Here is an 18,074-nt window from a genome sequence, read left to right on the forward strand (position 1 = left end):
ATCCTAGCCCCATATGGGCCTGAAAGATGCCATACAGTGCCAGATAAGAGTGTGGAGGGAACCCAGTCTTTTGCCCCAATATTTGGTATGATGTCTAATACCAGTGTTCCCAAATTACATGGGATGGAATCCAATGTCGTGCTCAGGTCAACATTCTGTCAATGCAAGGATTTCTCCTTGTAAAATGGAAAGTTCTTCTCTTCTCCTTCTGCCCCCCAAATCTGTTCTAGGGGTTCCCACACCCCACTAGAGCAGATTTGTGGATGGCACATATGGGGAAGAGGAGGTCAGTCCCGTTGTGTGAGTGTAAATTATTTAAATTTAATACCACCCAAAACAACCAGCTTTCTTGTCCAGAAGAGTTCTTCGGCGATCAGCCTTCTTTATGGTCCAGCTCTCACCATTTCCATTCTTCTAGGTCACACAAAGGCTTGTTCTCTGTGAAGTAAACATCATCCACAATCCTGTCGATCTAAGACTTCTCCTTTCTAAAAGCAGTTTGGAAGGATTTATAAGTGCACATGTGAACTCTTGAATATCCTTTTCCATGCTGGAAAAGGGCAGAGGAACTCACCAAAGAGTTGGTGAGGTTTAGATCATTATTTTAATAAGTGACAGCGATGAGAGTATGCTACTGTGTTTCTAGCACTAGCTCTATTGTCTGTTGCAAGGAAGTACCAGTCAAGGAGGAAATTTTATTTAGTGCTACATTTGGTAGAACACTAATACCATACAGAAAACAGGTATTAAAATATGCTTATTCAAGAGTCCTTTTTATGCACCTTATAAATATTGCTGACATGAAGATAATTAAATGGAGAACAGAAATTCATGACTGGTTCTAGAAGAAAAAACAATGGATTTAATCGAGACCTTGGCTTCATGAATTAATAGGAACTTGCCACTGGTTGATGTGCAGGTAAGACAGTAGTTGCAAAAAACCAACAACCCGAAAATATGTAAAGTGGTTATATATTTTATTAGAACAACTTTCACTGGTGAAAGCTTTGCAGTCACCAAGAAGTCTTCCTCAGGCAGAACTGAAAGCTAATTCTCAGCACTATAAAGATTTGTTACCTTTATTTTGAGAGGGCTTTTTAGAGCCAGTGTTGTGCAGTGGTTAGAGTGTTGGGTTGGGATCTGGAAGACAAGGGTCACCCTCACTCTGCCTAGGGTTGTTGCGAGGATAAAATGGGGAGGGGAGGGGGAGAACCATGTATGCCACCCTGAGCTCCTTGGAATAAAGGTGGGATATAAATGTAATAAACAAAGGAAAAATAATAATAACATGCTCTTATTATTTAAACCAAACAGTGTGATTGTTTCTGCTATATCATTTTCTGATTCCTGCTTTCCAGGGTTGTTTGTACATGCAGTATGTCTGCAGCTCTTAAATGTGCTATTTGTCAAAGCGGGCTCTCTCCAGATGTTACGTGTTTTGCTGTGCGGGACCCCTTCCTCATCTGATATGTTCTCCTAGGAAAACAGAATAGTGGTGCAGTTGTTTGAAAGCCGGTGCTCATAGATCAGGAAAAGATCTCTTTCTGAAGCACTAGTATGTCTATAGGTGATCACTCTGAACCCTTTTGACTTCATGCATTTAGTTATAAAACTGATGGTTCAAATATCCAACTTAAAGGATTCTGTAAGAATTGGCACTTTTTGTAGTGATTGTCACTACAGCATAGTGCAGTTAGACAGCTCTGAAGAAGGGAGGCAGCATACTGTTCTACTTAAATAAGCAAGCTGCCTACTGGAGTTTTGAAGTCATGAGAATTAAGTTCAATTTTACATTCCCCAGTTTTCGGAGTCAGGTGGCAAAAGAAGCACCTGTCCTATTTTTCAAGTGTTGGATCCTACTTTTACCATTAAACACAAACTGTTGTTTGGGATTCCATGACTAAAGCTAAATATTAAGATTTCTGTAAAGTTTTGGCAAATCTAAAATGTGCAGCAAATGTCCCACACCTCCATTTGGAGAATTGTCTGTACAAAGCTCCATCTCGTCACAGTTTCATGCAGAATTATAGACAGACCGCAGTTATTTAATTAATTTGCTGCCAACCTATTTTGAAAATTGATGGCACCAGTTCAAATGCTATAATTTAAATCCAGACTTGTTGCTTAACAACATCTATGCATATTTTCCCCCAAGATGTTTTCTCATTTGCTCAACATGTACTTTTCATCTACATGCAAATTTTTAATGACAGTTTTATGACAGCTGTAAATCAAGCCTAGTTTCAGCTTTAAGCTCAGGATCAGTTCTGATCTGAAGAAGAGTTGATGCAAGCTCATATAAGAAAGCTCTGAAAGGGTGGTGTACCTTTAACTGTGATGTGACAAGCAAAATATTTTGCAGGTGACCCGTGTCCCCATTGCCTGCATCTCTTTGTCAAACAAAAGTTAAAAGCATAAATGCCCTGTTAAAAAAAAAGTTGGCAGACTGGAAGCAGAACTCAGATGCCCTGCAGCTGTATAGAATACAGCTGTTTTGTATGCATAAATTAATAGGTGAGGTGTTTCAGAGCATGAAGCTAAACATGACACTTTGCTAATTAACAGCCCATGGAGAGCCCTGCTGGATCCGAAAAAGGGCCCATCTTGTTTCCAATAGTATCTACCCAGACACCTCTGGAAATCCCATACACAAGAAATGATGACTACGGTAACTCTCTCTCTCTCTCTCCCCCCCCACACCTTATATGTCTTCAGGAACTGGTATTCAGAGGTATCTGGCCTATGAAAGTGGAGGGTATCTTTCATAGCTTAATACATGGAAAGACAAATCCACTATGAATCTGTCTAATCCCCTTTTAAGTCACCAGACATTTTTTGTCTATGAAGTTCATAGATTAAATATGCTTTGTGTGAAGACATACTTTTTGATGTGGCATGTGTTGAATCCACTGCTTATTTTATGAGCAACTCAAATTTCCTGTATTATGAGAGAGGATGAAACATTTTTCTTTATCCATTTTCTCCACACTATGCATACTGTTATAAACCCCAGCCATGTCTCCCTTTAAGTCATCTAAACTAAAAAGCCCCCACTGTAGTCTTTCATTGTATGGAAAGAGACCAAACCTCTTGATCATTCTGGTTCCCCCACCCATCCGCTTTTTTACACCTCTTTTTCAGGTCTTTGATGTCCTTTTTTGAGATGTGGAAACCAGAACTGTGCACAAGATTCCAAATTGCTGTAAATCAAGCTGGTGTTAAAGGCACAGCTGCTAAGGGCTGGCTGAAAAGTTGTCAGCTCCTAGTCAAGTCTCCAGATCTGCAGGAACTGACATTTTCCCTCGTGGAAATAGCTGAGGATACATGTCAGCTCATATTGCCCTCTGGAGTTCTAACATGTTAAAATATTGATTAAGGGAATGTGAGAAACTGTTTACAAATATTTACAGGAGGAAAAAGAAAATAATCTTCTTTTTTGACAAAAAAAATAAAAATAAAATAACAACAACTTTGGCTACAGAAGGGTGCAAACAAATGAAATTTATGAAAAGCAACCTACAATGCTGGTACTTATTCTGAGATGGTAGAGCAATAGGTCACACATCTAATTACACTGAGGCCAGGAGGTCATGCAACATGATTAATAACTGGCAGGTATTAGCGCCTGTCAGAATTGTAAGATTTGAGGAGATGAGGCAGAACAGGTAAAAAAGTGAAGTACAAAAAGGAAACGGAAACCTTTCATTAGCCTTGCTTCTATCACAAAGCATTGTCATGCATTTTGTGCCAGAGTAGCACAATACAGCATTCAGGAAAATGCAACAGCACATCAGAAAAATCACGATTAAAGGAAGTGTCTGGTCCTAATACTAGCTGTGATGTTCTCCTTTCTCTGAGACTGCAGCAAATAAAAACGTGCTGTTTTGTGCAATAACAAGACAGACAAAGAACAGAGTGGTTGGAATGTCTCTCCCCCCCCCACCCCCAATTCTTAAATTGCTCTGAGCTGGATGGATAAGTGCTCTGTAAGATCAGAGCATATATTCCCCAAGGACAGAAAATGGTGACCCTTGAATAAATGCCAAGTCATGTACTGGGACAATTTTTCTCAACAAACAAAAAAATATTGCAGCATTTTAAAAATACAGATCTTTATAGAGAACCCTATGATGTTCTGGTGTTTGTATATAATATTATATATAAACATATACTAAAGTAGTTAAGGTATACTATTATTATGGCAAGTATAATAGCAGAATTATGGTAATGTGAGATGGGGAGAGCATGAGAGGTAGGTGATGAATGGCTGAGAGTTTGAAAGGGGGTTTGAAGGTGAGTAGTGAGAGAGTTGAGGGTCAGCCTGAGTCAGGAGTTCAGAAGATAGAGTGGAGTGTGGAGAGTGGAGTCTGACAGTGGTGGAAGGGAAGCAGGGTTGATTAGTATTATAGGAACAGCCATATGGTAGCCACTGTTATGATTGCAATAAGGTAATAAATAAGAAACAGGAACCTTTGAAACCATATGCTTATGTACAGAGTTATGTTGAAAACTGTGTTTATTTTTAATAAATCAGTTGTATTACACCACATACCTCATCCTTGGCTACCCTAGGGATGAAGTGTTCCAATAAGGGTTATCTTTGGTGGCAGCGGAGATAAAGGGGGCATTGAGTGAAATTCCCAATAAAGACCCAACACACAGCTTGAATAAAATGGAAAGGTAGTTCAGGGGTGTGTGGGAAGTGCCAGAGTACCTCAGAGTAAAAGGCATATAGAATCATAGAATTGTAGAGTTGGAAGGGACCCCAATGGCCATCTAGTCCAACTTCCTGCAATGCAGGAATCTCAACTAAAGCTTCCATAGGCAGAAAGGGGTTAAGATTGATTCATATTATGTCCCACTTTTCACTCCTAGATTACCTTTAAGCAAAAAATTATGTTGTTTCCCTTCATGAGTTGCAGTTGCTCTAAAAACTTCATGGACCTCTCCTATCCAACTGTGTCCTTCTAGGGCTTGCCATTTGTTTGGCAAAGTCACACGATTTAAATTTAAAGTGGTTCAACCTTTTTTACTTTCAGCAAGTAATTTCCACATCAATTTGTCTGCCATGGAAGCCTAGAAGTGATGTTCTAGGGCTTGTTTTAGAGCACAGGTGGGGAAACTTTGGCTCTCCAGATATTACTGAACTACAACTCCCATCAACCCTAGCCAGCATGTCCAGTTATTAAAGATGGGAATTGTAGTTGAACAGTATCTGGAAGGCCAAAGACTCCCCTGACCTTGTTCTATAGCTAACATAACACTAAAAAGATAATAATGGTGGTGTCATGCAACTGCTACTGAGGAGTGTGTTCTGTAAATTGGGCTCAGTCTCTGGTTTGCACTTGCCAAACACATGTAGTGTGTTGAACCTTAACAGTACCTCACCTTTCTCTTATCTACATCCAACTGTGGAACGAAAGGATGAAACTGCTAAGAAATCAAACATGTAAACTTTAAGGATTAGGCTCTCCATTCTCTACATAGAATAGCATTCAGAGATGGCTCATAGGACTGAACTGGGATACACTGAAAAAGGAGGTTTCAAGAATGTGTATCATTTATTGAACTCCACTTCTGGTTTTTTATCATTCACACCTTCCACAAACTTTACCTCCAGTTGATAAAATGGCCTTTGAAGATTATTATCATGCTGTTTTATGGGATCTGAATAAAGAAACAAACAGGAAGCTTAATTTATGATGGATGTGTCCCCAAACCTTTTAGAGCTTTTCTGCTTGATTAAAAATTCCTTGTTCCTCTTCACTGAATTGTTTAGAGGATTCCACCCCCTGTTTCACAGTCTCTACCCTGATTAAAACAAATTATTATCAAAGATCCCCCCACTGAATGAGGAATCATTAATTGAGGAACATGCAATGCTCCTTAATTACCTTTAGAACAGTTGGAGAACAAATAATCTTGGGTTTCTAAGGGACAGGCGTGTATCATGCATTGTGGCCTCATTCTCAGTGTTTGCTGGAAGGAAACACTATTTTCAAATACTTTGGAGGAATATCTCTCTCTACAAGCCTCAGTAAACACATTGTAAATTGTTGTTTTTTCTAAAGTGTGTGTGTATGGGGGGATAGCATGCTATTGGGTGAGTAGCTGTAATAGATGTCTCAGATAATTAATAAGGTTGCCATATGTCCTCTTTTTCCAGGACACGTCCTCTTTTTCCATAATGAGAGTCATCATAGAGATCCATAGTTAAAAGTAGAAGTCAGCAAATGTATCCTCCTTTTTTGCTCTTCAAAATATAGCAACCCTAAATTAGAATGATAATAGCTGTTCATTTGTTTTACAAGGGCCAACATTAGTTAAGAAATCAAGTGTGTATTGGTGATCTTATTCTGGAAATAATATAGAAATGTCAGAAATATGGCAAATGTTAGCATTTACTGGTGAGATGTTAAGAGATACTAAGTCAGGACAGTATGACTAATCAGAAGGCAGAATTGAACAACAACCAAGAATACAGAACCTTGCCAGAGCTTGGGAAGACCTTGTTGCTAGAGCTAGCCTCAGCTGGAACATACATCTTCCTGCCTAGAAGGACCTAATAGTCAGCCTGGGTGAGCAGAGTCAATCCAAAAGGTTCATATGTGAAAAGGCTGTTGGCTGAAGTACTGTGAATCACCCCAAGGGACAGTCACATACAAATCCAGCAGTTTCTTATAGGCCCTTATGGAAATGTACACACCCCACTTCCTGACTGCACCCAACTTTATGGCCCACTTCAGTCTTCTAGAAACAGCAGGGAGTGGCAAACAATAGAATAGGATGCACCATTCTCTGTAATTTGAGCACTACACCAGTCTCTCTTTCTCCATGGCCAGCATGCTGTGATCCACATGTGCCAAGCTGGGTGAGGACAGAGAAAGCTAGCTCATTTAACTTTTAGAAGAGAGAAAGCTCACTGAACTCTTTCCTTAGATATAGGAGAGCCCATGAAAGAATGGGTCACAACCCAGTTTTCTTATATTTGTCATACTATATTGGCAAGATACATGCTAATATTGTAATTTTAAAATTTTAATAAAATCTAATATAATGTTCTATTTACATTAAGTTTAGCTATAGAAGGAAGAAGATGACAAAATGTTAGGGAGAGATCTGTGGAGAATAGGGTGATCAGATGCAAAATATAAGTCTTTTTAAATATGAATGCAACCATCTGAATTTGTGTTTGTCCACTTGGTACAAGAAGGTAACTGCGCTTAACCCTCTATCATTTCACATTTCAGTAATTGCAGCTTCCAGATTCTGGTTAGCTTTGCAGAATGTGGCAGATCTTGCTCTTCCTGGTGTGAGAACTTCACATTATCACAGCCCAATATGTTAGTTCTTTACATTATGTGTCCTCCTTGAATGAAAAATATAAATGACACTCTTCTCATAAAAGCAAAATTTCTAGGTATGGGATGGCAAAGCAATTTTCCTTCTGTTCATTTTGGAGTTGTAAGTTTAATACCTTGATGTGCTCACATTGCCTTTACAGTAAAGCTGTTTGTTTCTGCTGAAATATAAATATTTTAAAGATAATGGGTGCCCGACTTCAACTTAAATAGCTGTTGATGGTAAATCGCTCAAGCAGGTCTCCCTAGAGGGTGAGAATTGCTGATGTTTGCCTATACCGTATACTCATGCAAACACATGCAAAATAAACATAATGAATGGGTGGAATTCAATGCCACTCTATTTTGAACTTGTTGTCTGTGCAAGCATTTCAGCTTGCCAGATGGAACAATCCCCCCTCTTTCCCCACCATGTGCTGTTTGGGAGTTCTTCAGACCTGCCCAGAGCCAAATTCAGGGGTTGCAGAGGTGGGGTGGGGGGTTCCCCATTGCAGAAGCAGAAGTCCTTGTTCAAGGCTTCCGCTGAAAGGGATCCTTGATGACTCCTGTCCAATATTCTCCCCATAGCTCTAGTGGTGCTAACCAATCTTGAGCAAAATGCTTTGCCTGCATAAACCAGTAAGACCTCTGTATAACATGTTCACATTTCAAACAAACCCAAGATTACCTAAGATGAAAGAATGTTCAATTGCCTTTTTTATTAGATGCAAAAAACACTGTTATGAAAATGGACTTGTACTTGCGTTGTTGATTCCTGTTCATTTACAGTATTGTGATTCATGTGATAATTGCCAAATGGAAAAGTAACCATAAGGTAATTTTGCAGTAACTTTGAGCCACAATTTTTGGACAACAGCAGCTTTTGAGTGAGCTACACACTTGATGAGACAAGCACTCAACCATGCCCAGGAAAATGATTTCCACTGTGTGTGAAAGCGCTCTTACCATGTGCGTATAAATTGTGCTTTGCGTCTTTTAGATTTCACAAACAAGGTGACCCAAAACTGCAGTGCCAAAAATGAGAGGCCCTTCTAAAAACACTCTGCTGAGTGACTAAAAAAAGAGTTTAAAAGTAACATTCAATTGCCTAATAAAATAGTGACATTATCAGAAGAGTATTTCCAGGGGATTTGCACAAAGAATTAATTTTGCCCATTTTCCTGAATGTGTGTGCTCCTTTGATAGGTCTGGCTAAGCTATAGTGAAAGGTCAATGGGTAGTCTAATAAATGAGGTCAAGACGGCTGCATGGCAGTCAGAATGCAGTAGTTTATTATTTCCCAGGAGGGGGGGACGGACCCTCATCTTCAATACAGTTGTCAGAATGGAGTATTTATTAGCCATTGTAGCTGAGGGAGACATGAACATTTATGTAAGTAGATTGATTGCTGGACCTGTAGCCAAGGCTCAGTGTAGATGACAATTATTTTCTTCTCACTCATTCTACAACAGCCCAGCAAGGTAGATTGCTAACATTTCACTGTTGCACACAGAGAGCTCGTGGACAGGGATATCAATAAGCATCAACTAAGACAGAATGGCAAATCTTGACCTCAGACTTCCAGCTCCCTCCCATCCCTTGAATTCTCACACACAACGCATACCCTTTCTCAAGAGAAGTTTGATAAGATGGAGGCAGGTGGGAGGTATGGCCAATTCCATTTGGATTCCTCCTGCCATGCCTGAGGAGCAGCTGGATGGTATGTGTGCAGTCAGATGTGAAGAACAATCAAACAAGTGTCTCTTTTTTTGGAGAAAGAAATAGGGAGGGAGACAGAATGCAGCTGCTCTGTATTGACTAACTGGGCACAACAAAAAGAGCCAGACAAAAATGCAACAATCCAAGGATATTGTTGATTATAATTTATTCTTTTTTAAAAGGATTCATAGCTACAGTTCCCCAACAAAATTTGGGTAACAACTCTTCCTCAGATAGCTTATATACCTCATTTGTGTGCCCACAGACACTCACACCTCCTAGGAAAGTGGGTATATTTCCTGTATTTCACACTATTTTGGACATAGCACCTTGTGTGGCCACAGAACATAGAGAGCAGCAGTAAAGTGCCAGTGCCGTGTGGTGGTTGGTGGCCATGGGAACTAGTGAGGCAGAAGACCAATGAGCCCAAACAGTAGATGAAGCCAGAGTCAATAAAGGCAGAGCCAACACATTCTAGTTTTGCCTCCATCCTCTTCCCTGCTAAATTCTACAAGGGCAACACTCAGACTAAGGAGGATGAAGCTGACAGCCAGTGCCACCCTCTGGAATGGTTGTAAGTAGGAAGGTAGGCAGGTGGCGGCTGGCTGAAGGCAGATTGAGGTTGGGGGGCAACCCCCCATTTGCCCCAATGGACCAGCCTGAACAGGATTACACAAACTGCAAAGTATGCAACACCCTGACTGCCAGGAGCTCTCCTCTCTCTCTCTCTCTCTCTCTCTCTCTCTCTCTCTCTCTCACTCACTCACACACACACACACACACACACACACACACCAGTATTTCTGATTTTTTGGCTCTGGACCTGTTTCTAAGTGAATCCTCCAGGTTTGTATACCATTTTTAGGGTGTTCAGTCACGATTAGGAGGAAGGAATGTGCAGGCCTATAGACTACAATAACAGAAAATGCTTAGAACACTACTTTCACAAATGCTGCCTATTGTAACGCAACGTGTTTCATTAAATGAAACAACAAACACATTCTTAGTTGCAAATGGAAAATCCATCAGACAATAACTTGAATTCTGGCCAGTAACTTACAGGCATAATACTTCCTCTTGTTCTGTTTGCAGCTGAATGGACAATAGCAATTGCCTGGCGATTTCAATTAGCTGAGCTGCTCAGCAGTTTTTATTAAAAATCACCTGAATGCCTCAGTGTACTCCGCTGTGCCATGGCCTTCCATGATATAACGTATGTGGTGGGTCTGCAGGCTGATGGATGCTCTGGATAAAACCAGAAGGAGACTGACATAAATCCCAGGCCCACCGGAGTCTAGCTTAATTGGACACACTCAAGAATACTGAATAAAATATATCTGGTAATTTGAGAGTCGCTGGATTTAAAACACAACATTGCCATATTATGGGATAGAGAAGAGACCAATGCGACCTACACATCATCATATCATTTTACTTCACTGTAATGAATCTGGATAAAATTCCTACATCCTCATTAGTTACAATTACTAGAATGAATTAGAATCCCAAGAACATGCACTGGAAGGATAGGAATCAATCCACCCTTTTACCTCGTTCAACCACCCCAATCTTGTAAAACAGGATGGTGAAATTGTTAACTAATTCACATTAAAATATCCTGAATGTATGTCCCTATCCTGTGTAATAGGAGGGTTTTGCATACTTTTTTGTAGAGCAGTGTACAGCTTGCTGCTTGTATTCTCTCAAAGGAGAATTCAGGGATGCTGCATTTTCCTGGCATTCAAATCACAGTATATCACACTGATAAAATAAGCCTCAGTTGCGTTTGTTGTTAAGTGTTGGAAGCTATAGGCTTTTGTTTGCGATACTGGTCGTGCCTTTGACATTACAGTTAATGAGCCACAGATAGTGCAACTCAGCAGTAATGCCACTGAGTCCAATGGGACATATGCTCAGGTATCTGTGCATAGGATTGGAGAACTTGCCCCATGCTCTTGCAATTTTGCGCACTTTTATAAAGTTTTTAGTTAATTTCGCATTATTTAATTTATATTATGTCTACTGTACAGAAGAACTCTAATGCCTCTTCATTCATAGGAACATGGGAAGCTGCCTTATATCGAGTCAGACCATTGGTCCATTTAGCTCAGTATTGTCTCTACATCAGGAATGAGGGACCCGTAACCCTCCTGATATTGTTGGTTTTCAACTCCCATTAGCCTGATGAGAGTTATAGTCCAACAACATCTGGAAGGTCACAGGTCACACTCTTTAGCTGCACTGACTGGCAGAGATTTTCCACTCCCCCTGCCTGAGTCTTCCCCCGTATCTCCCTGGAAATGGTAGAGGCTGTGCCCCTTTCTGTAGATGATGTATTCATTCATTCACTCATTCAATTATTTTATAAAATTTGTACACTGCAGTACCCTACGCAGCAGTACCTTACACAGTCCTTTCCCCATTGCTGTCTTTCGAAGTAGAAAAGTGGCAAACACCAGCTCATCTCTTTCTACAACAATTGAATTTAGTCCTCCAAAAAATCCTGGAACTCCAAAATCTTAAAAGCCAGAAGAACGGGCCTTTTCTGCGGTGGCTCCCCATTTGTGAAATGCCCTTCTCAGGGAGGCTCACCTGGTGCTTTCAGTACAACAAAGCTGCCTTACCTGCCAGCTCCCAGCCAATATATGCTATCTCTGTCCCCCTTCATAAAATCACTCAGTGTGTCTTGGGAGTCATAGAATCATAGAATTGTAGTGTTGGAAGGGAGCCCAAGAGTCATCTAGTCTAACCCCCTGCAATGCAGGAATCTCAGCTAAAGCATCCATGACAGATGACCATCCAACCTCTGCTTAATAACCTCCAGTGATGGAGAGTCCACGACCACTGTTCCACTGTTGAACTGCTCTTACTATCAGAAAGTTCTTTCTGATGTTTAGTTGGAATCTCTGTTCTTGTAACCTGAAGGCATTGGTTTGAGTCCTACCCTTCATAGCAGGAGACAACCAGTCCATTTTCAGTCTCTTGAATGGCTTAGCTGGAAGTGGGCACCCTCATATGCATCCAATGAACAATCACTGTCTTGCTAGGTCCTGCCCCTGTGTCAGGAGGAGAATAATCACAGCCACACTTCAACAATTCCTTACCTCCCTAGTTTAAAAACTTTTTTGCAGTAGCAGAACCCTACACTTTAAACAAAGCTTTGCTGGAATCCTTGCAGCAAATTATTTTTAAACATTTTTTTTAAAGGGAGAGAGATTGATTATTGGTAGAGGAAGCAAGGGAGAGCCAGCCAGAGCAGCAACTTTTAAAAGCAGCAACTTTGAGACTTTGAAAAACTTTGCTGCTGATCTCCTGATCTCCTCTGACGGGAGAAGCCTTTGTTTGTCATCCTTAAGGCTTTGGCTCTTATCAGAGAGAGTTCTTATCTCTCCATCAGCATTAAAGGAGCAGCATATTTAACTCTTGCTGACAGGCTGCAGCTCAAAGGAAGGTGCTAAGGGGCAGAAGAGGGATTCCCATGACAAGTACTTAACCCACTAGCAGTGCCGTGCGGGCAGGGTGCCGCTGCTTATCTAGCTTCACACGACTCACATCTCTACTAGTGACCGAGGAGGGGGATGGGCGAGGCAGCGAGGAGCTGCTGTGTCTGCATTGCACTAAGCTGCCCACTCCCGTGCCCTTTCCCGTCTTGGTAACCTGTAGCAACACGCGGTGTTTGGAAGCTAGGAAAGCAAAGAAGCGGGAGGGAGGCCCAGGACCGCCGCTTGAATACTGCATTTAATCCCCATGGGCGCAGCTCAATGGAAATCATACATTGTGCATGCTTGCCTACCATTCCATTCCATTTTTTCTTTCTTTGGGGAATGCCCCTTAGCAGAACTTAGCAGAACTCTGGACAAAATTTGAGAAAAGCTACGTTTCATCACAGAGAAATTCTAGCTACTGTATTGTTTGGAATGAACATGTATCTAGATCCAGATAGTATAACTGCACCTGCTTAGCGTGTCAGGAGGTCTTCAGAACACAGCCGTGTAGCACACAGAAAGGGCCAGCCTCATCAGTGCCTCCAGCCAATTGAATTGCAGCATTTTCTAACAGGGCGGTCCTAATTAACTCCCCCAACCAACCCAGCTGCAGTACTTTTCTTCGACTTTGTTCAGGGTTAGAGCGGCCATTTTCTAGAGACGTGGTTGCGTGTCTCTGGGTAGGTAGCTGACTGCAAATATATGTATGTTGCGGCCTTGTTGGCAGAATATTTGTTTGCATATGTGTGAGGAAAATAGAAGGGACCTGGAGAAGCTGGAGTGAAGTGGAGCCCAGCATCAGGGGAGAAAATCACTTCAGTGGGTGAGTTTTTTATTTAATTTTTTCCCCTCAAACAAAGCTACAAAAAGTGGAAAGGGAGCTAACTATGGGGTGTGTGTGCTTAGCATGACTAATATGTCCAGGCATTTTTAAAAAACTTGCTTTCCCCTTGATAAGCCTTTATTGGCTGGTTACACAGCAGACCAAGAGGCATTATTCGAGTTCAAGGACACATTTCAGCCAGGCAGAAACACTCTAGAGGGCAAAGGAGGGCCAGTGGGACGTTGTGGCCTGAGGGAAACAGGTGGCGTTGGGGAAGTTCTGAGGGCCAGATTAGAGAGGCCTTGGGGGCCATGTCCCCCCCAGCTGAGGTTCCCACCCCTGCACTTGACCAGCTGCCCCTCAGCATAATATTCTGAGCCTACCCTTTGTCACTATTCACCAGTAACTTCTAGGAAGGCAGTTGAGTTCTGTGCTGGTCTCAGTACACTGATCAGAACATTGCAAAAGGAATCCTATAGAATTAGCTGCAGAATTTCCTAAATTTCTCCACAAATTTCCAGGGAGGCAATAAAGTAGAACCTTTTTCATTTCCAGCGTGCTTCTGTTTGGAGACAAACTAACAGGAATCCCAGGATCACTTCTCAACACTTAATTTTGTACTTGGGTATAATACATGTGCGTATAGGATTGGTAAGTTACAGTTAGGTGCTGTGTTGGTCTGCTGTAGTCGAAACAAAATAAAAAAAACCCTTCAAGTAGTACACCTTAGAGACCAACTAAGTTTGTTATTGGTATGAGCTTTCATGTGCATGCACACTTCTTCAGATACACTGAAACAGAAGTCACCAGACCCTTATATACGTATAGTGAGAGGGTGGGGAGGGGTATTACTCAGAAGGGTGGTGGGAATGGGTGATTGGCTGATAGTTGTGGTAAACCTGTTGATGACTGTTAGACTGCAATTGGCCTTAAGGAAAAAGCAAGGGATGAGATGGCTAAAAATAGCTTTATCATGTATAATGATATAAGAATTCAATGTCTCTATTCAGACCAGGTCTCTCCATGGTTTTAAGTTCGGTAATAAGTTGCAATTCAGCAACTTCTCTTTCCAGTCTATTTCTGAATTTTTTTTGTAATATGACAGCTATTCTGAGATCTTGTATAGAATGTCCTGGGAGATTGAAGTGTTCTCCTAGTGGTTTCTCTGTCTTGTAATCCTGATGTCAGATTTATGTCCATTTATCCTTTGGCGTAGGGTTTGGCCTGTTTGTCCAATATAGAGAGCTGAAGGGCACTGTTGGCATTTGATGGCATACACAATGTTAGAAGATGATCAATTAAATAGTCCTGAGATGGTATGTTTGATGTTGTTGGGGCCAGTAATGGTGTTGTCCGGGTGTTTTTGGCAGCAAAGTTGGCATCTGGGTTTATTGCAGGCTCTGGTGCCAGTGTCCATGTTAAGTCTGGTTGTTGTATTATTGTGGGTGAGGAGTTGTTTAAGATTGGATGGCTGTCTGTAGGCAATGAAAGGTCTTCCTCCCAGAGCTTGAGAAAGAGAACTGTCATTGTCTAGGAGAGGTTGTAGATCTCTGATGATGCGTTGAACTGTTTTAACTTGGGAGCTGTATGTGATTACTAGTGGTCTGTTATTTTCTTTTTTGTGTCTGTCTTGCAGCAAGTTCTCTCTGGGTATCAATCTGGCTCTGTTGATCTGTTATTTAACTTCATCAGGCAGATATTTTAGTTCTAAAAAGTTTTGCAGTAGATCTCTTAGGTGAGAATCTCTGTAGAGTTGGAACAGATGCGGCTGTAACGTAGGGCCTGGCTATATACAATGGATTGTTTCGGATGTTTGGGATGGTAGCTAGAAGCACGTACTGTAGATATGTTTGTTGGTCAGTTGGTTCACAGAATAAGGTGGTGTCTATACGCCCATACACTATTTTTATAGTAGTGTCCATGGATGCTACGGGCCTGATATGAAAAAAAAAAAAAAGAGCTGATGAGCGCTGCAGTGTTATGCTATAAAGAACAAAGCCCCTTTATCACAATGTCCCGTCTCCCCCTTGATATAGTTACGCCATGAATAGCGTAATTCCTGCATTTCAGACTGCTTTTAAAAGTACAGGGGTGGGATCAGTAGAAAAAAGTGGCTCCACCTACTTTCACACTGCCCTGCCTGCTGTCCCACTATGCCCGGGAGGGGTGGCGGCAGACCAACTGCTATTGAGTAATTCCCTGCTGTTTTGTGAACTTCCAGATTTTAAAGTTTTACTTTACATGTCCACCCTTCTATGATTAAAAAACAAAAACAGCAGTGATATGTAGCGAATCAGCAAAGCCATTCTCCATCATCCCTTTTGTGGGACATCCTACTGCTGTTTCTGGGGTTTAGCACTAATGGGGGAAATAATGGTGGTTTAAGGTGCCATTTATAGTAATAATATTGTAGATCGCACAGAAATGTTAAAGAAAAATATTGAATAAAGATAAAATCAGGACTAAAAGAATAAACATTCACCTTATGAGGCACTAAAAAATAAGAATGGGGTAAATGGAAATGCTGCTTTGCAGATTATCTGGAAATCTGTAAATATTTAACTATAAATGTTTTTTATAACAACATAAATATCACAATCACTTAAGATTGCAAATGCTTTCCCCTTTAAAGAAGCTTTGTTGAGGCAAATGGAACAACGTGTGCTCATGACTCACACATAAATCCCACAATAGCTGCATAAAAATAAATCATACAATCAATAATAGGGTGGCGCTGTGGGTAAAACCTCAGTGCCTAGGACTTGCTGATCGCAAGGTCGGCGGTTCGAATCCCCGTGGTGGGGTGAGCTTCTGTCATTCGGTCCCAGCTCCTGCCCACCGAGCAGTTCGAAAGCACCCCTAAGTGCAAGTAGATAAATAGGTACCGCTTTATAGCGGGAAGGTAAACGGCGTTTCTGTGTGCGGCACTGGTGCTGGCTCGCCAGATGCCGCTTAGTCACGCTGGCCACGTGACCCGGAAGTGTCTCCGGCCAGCGTTGGCTCCCGGCCTCTTAAGTGAGATGAGCGCGCAACCCTAGAGTCGGACACGACTGGCCCGTACAGGCAGGGGTACCTTTACCTTTACCTCTACTTACGTTCACCTCTGGTTACATATCCTTCGGGATACGTGTGTGGCAAATCCGGAAGTATTTTTCCAGGTTTCGCCGTCTGCACATGCGCAAAAGTGCTCTACCACGCCATGCGCAGAAGCGCTCTACTGCCGTGCACTCATGTGCAGAAGCAGTCCCTCTGGTTGCGGAAACCTCGGGATCCGACCAGAGCTCCGGAACAGATCCAGTCCACAACCGGAGGTACCACTGTATAATTCTTCGTATTTGTAAATGTAAAGGAATATATCCACAGTAAATACCATATTTTTCTATGTATAAGACGGGTTTTCCCCTGAAAAATAGTGTCAAAAATTAGGGGGCGTCTTATACATTGGGTGGTCTTATAGATGGACAAATACGGTATATTCACTCTGCAGCGGAGAGAGGGAAAGTGAAAGTGCTTCCACCTCTGCTGTATTAAGCAGTTGGTTCCTTACCTTTCCCGCCCCAATCTGGCCACAGTGATCCATGTGACGGTCACCTCCAGGCTTGACAACTGTAATTCACTCTACGCGGGGCTGCCCTTGAAACTGTCCCAGAAACTCCAGCGGGTGCAGAATGCTGCAGCGAGGCTCCTCGCGGGGTCCCTCTCATGGGATCATATTCACCCAGTGCTTTACCAGTTGCACTGGCTCCCGGTGGAGTGTAGGGTCAGGTTTAAGGTGCTGGTTTTGACTTTTAAAGCCGTTTGTGGCTTAGGGCCCTCGTATTTATGGGACCACCTCTTCCGGTATGCCCCGCAGAGGACCTTAAGATCCATGAATAATCATAGTTTAGAGGTCCCAAGCCCTAAGGAAGTCAGATTATCCTCCGCCAGGGCCTTCTCAGTGATGGCTCCGACCTGGTGGAATCCTCTCTCCCATGAGACTAGGGCCCTGCAGGATTTAACCTCCTTCTGTGGGGCCTGTAAGACAGAGCTATTCCACCTAGCTTTCAATTTGAATTTAGCCTGATCTTTTATTCCCCTTCCTTCCCTATCCCTCCCCTTTTTATGAAGATTACGCGCTCTGGGATCCCACAGCTAATTCTCCCCTGGCCTCCTCGCTGGCCCAAATAGGACTGATTTAGCCAGCTAGACCTGGTGATCATCTAATGTTTATTGGATGGATTTTCCTCTAAATTGATTTTTGAATTTATTATTATTCACGCTTTTATACTGTATTTTATGCTGTTTTTTGTTGTATCACAATTAAGTGTTTTCTGAACCTGGAAGGGCGGGGTACAAATAAAATTTTATTTATTTATTTATTTATTTATTTATTTATTTATTTATTTATTTATTTATTTATTCATTCCTTTGGCCTGCATTGATGCTTTGGAACCTTAAATTTTTTTAAAAAGCCATTTTTATGTGTGATTTTCTGGTGAAAACAAAAGGTAGAATATAAATGCAAGTCAAATACTTTGAGAATTCTTTTTCTAAAATCTGTTATATGTTTCATGCTAATGTAATTTCACGAAAGTATAAATTTCAAATTTCAATATAGGAGGGGCTAGTGTATAGGAGTATTCATGTATCTTATCATTTTATTTCAGATTTAAAAATAGATTGACAGTTGTTTCCTTCCCCATTTCTTGTGCTACCATAGTCAGTTTT

The 18,074-nt window shown here is 41.5% G+C and overlaps 1 long non-coding RNA gene across 6 annotated transcripts in view; it reads left to right on the top strand.

Annotated features, from left to right (window-relative positions):
- The window catches only part of LOC310707695, a 124,507-nt gene that overhangs the window by 60,049 nt on the left and 46,384 nt on the right, over window positions 1-18,074 (top strand). The window contains exon 1 of one of the 6 annotated variants that reach the window (XR_014526658.1): window positions 12,973-13,367. The exons of the other annotated variants lie outside the window; for them this stretch is intronic. This is a non-coding gene — a long non-coding RNA (uncharacterized lncRNA). Of the gene's footprint in view, window positions 1-12,972; window positions 13,368-18,074 lie in introns of those variants that run through there. 6 annotated transcript variants of the gene reach the window in all.

This window comes from Podarcis liolepis, assembly GCF_965112155.1.
Source record: "Podarcis liolepis genome assembly, chromosome: 5".
Classification (NCBI taxonomy): Eukaryota; Metazoa; Chordata; class Lepidosauria; order Squamata; family Lacertidae; genus Podarcis; species Podarcis liolepis.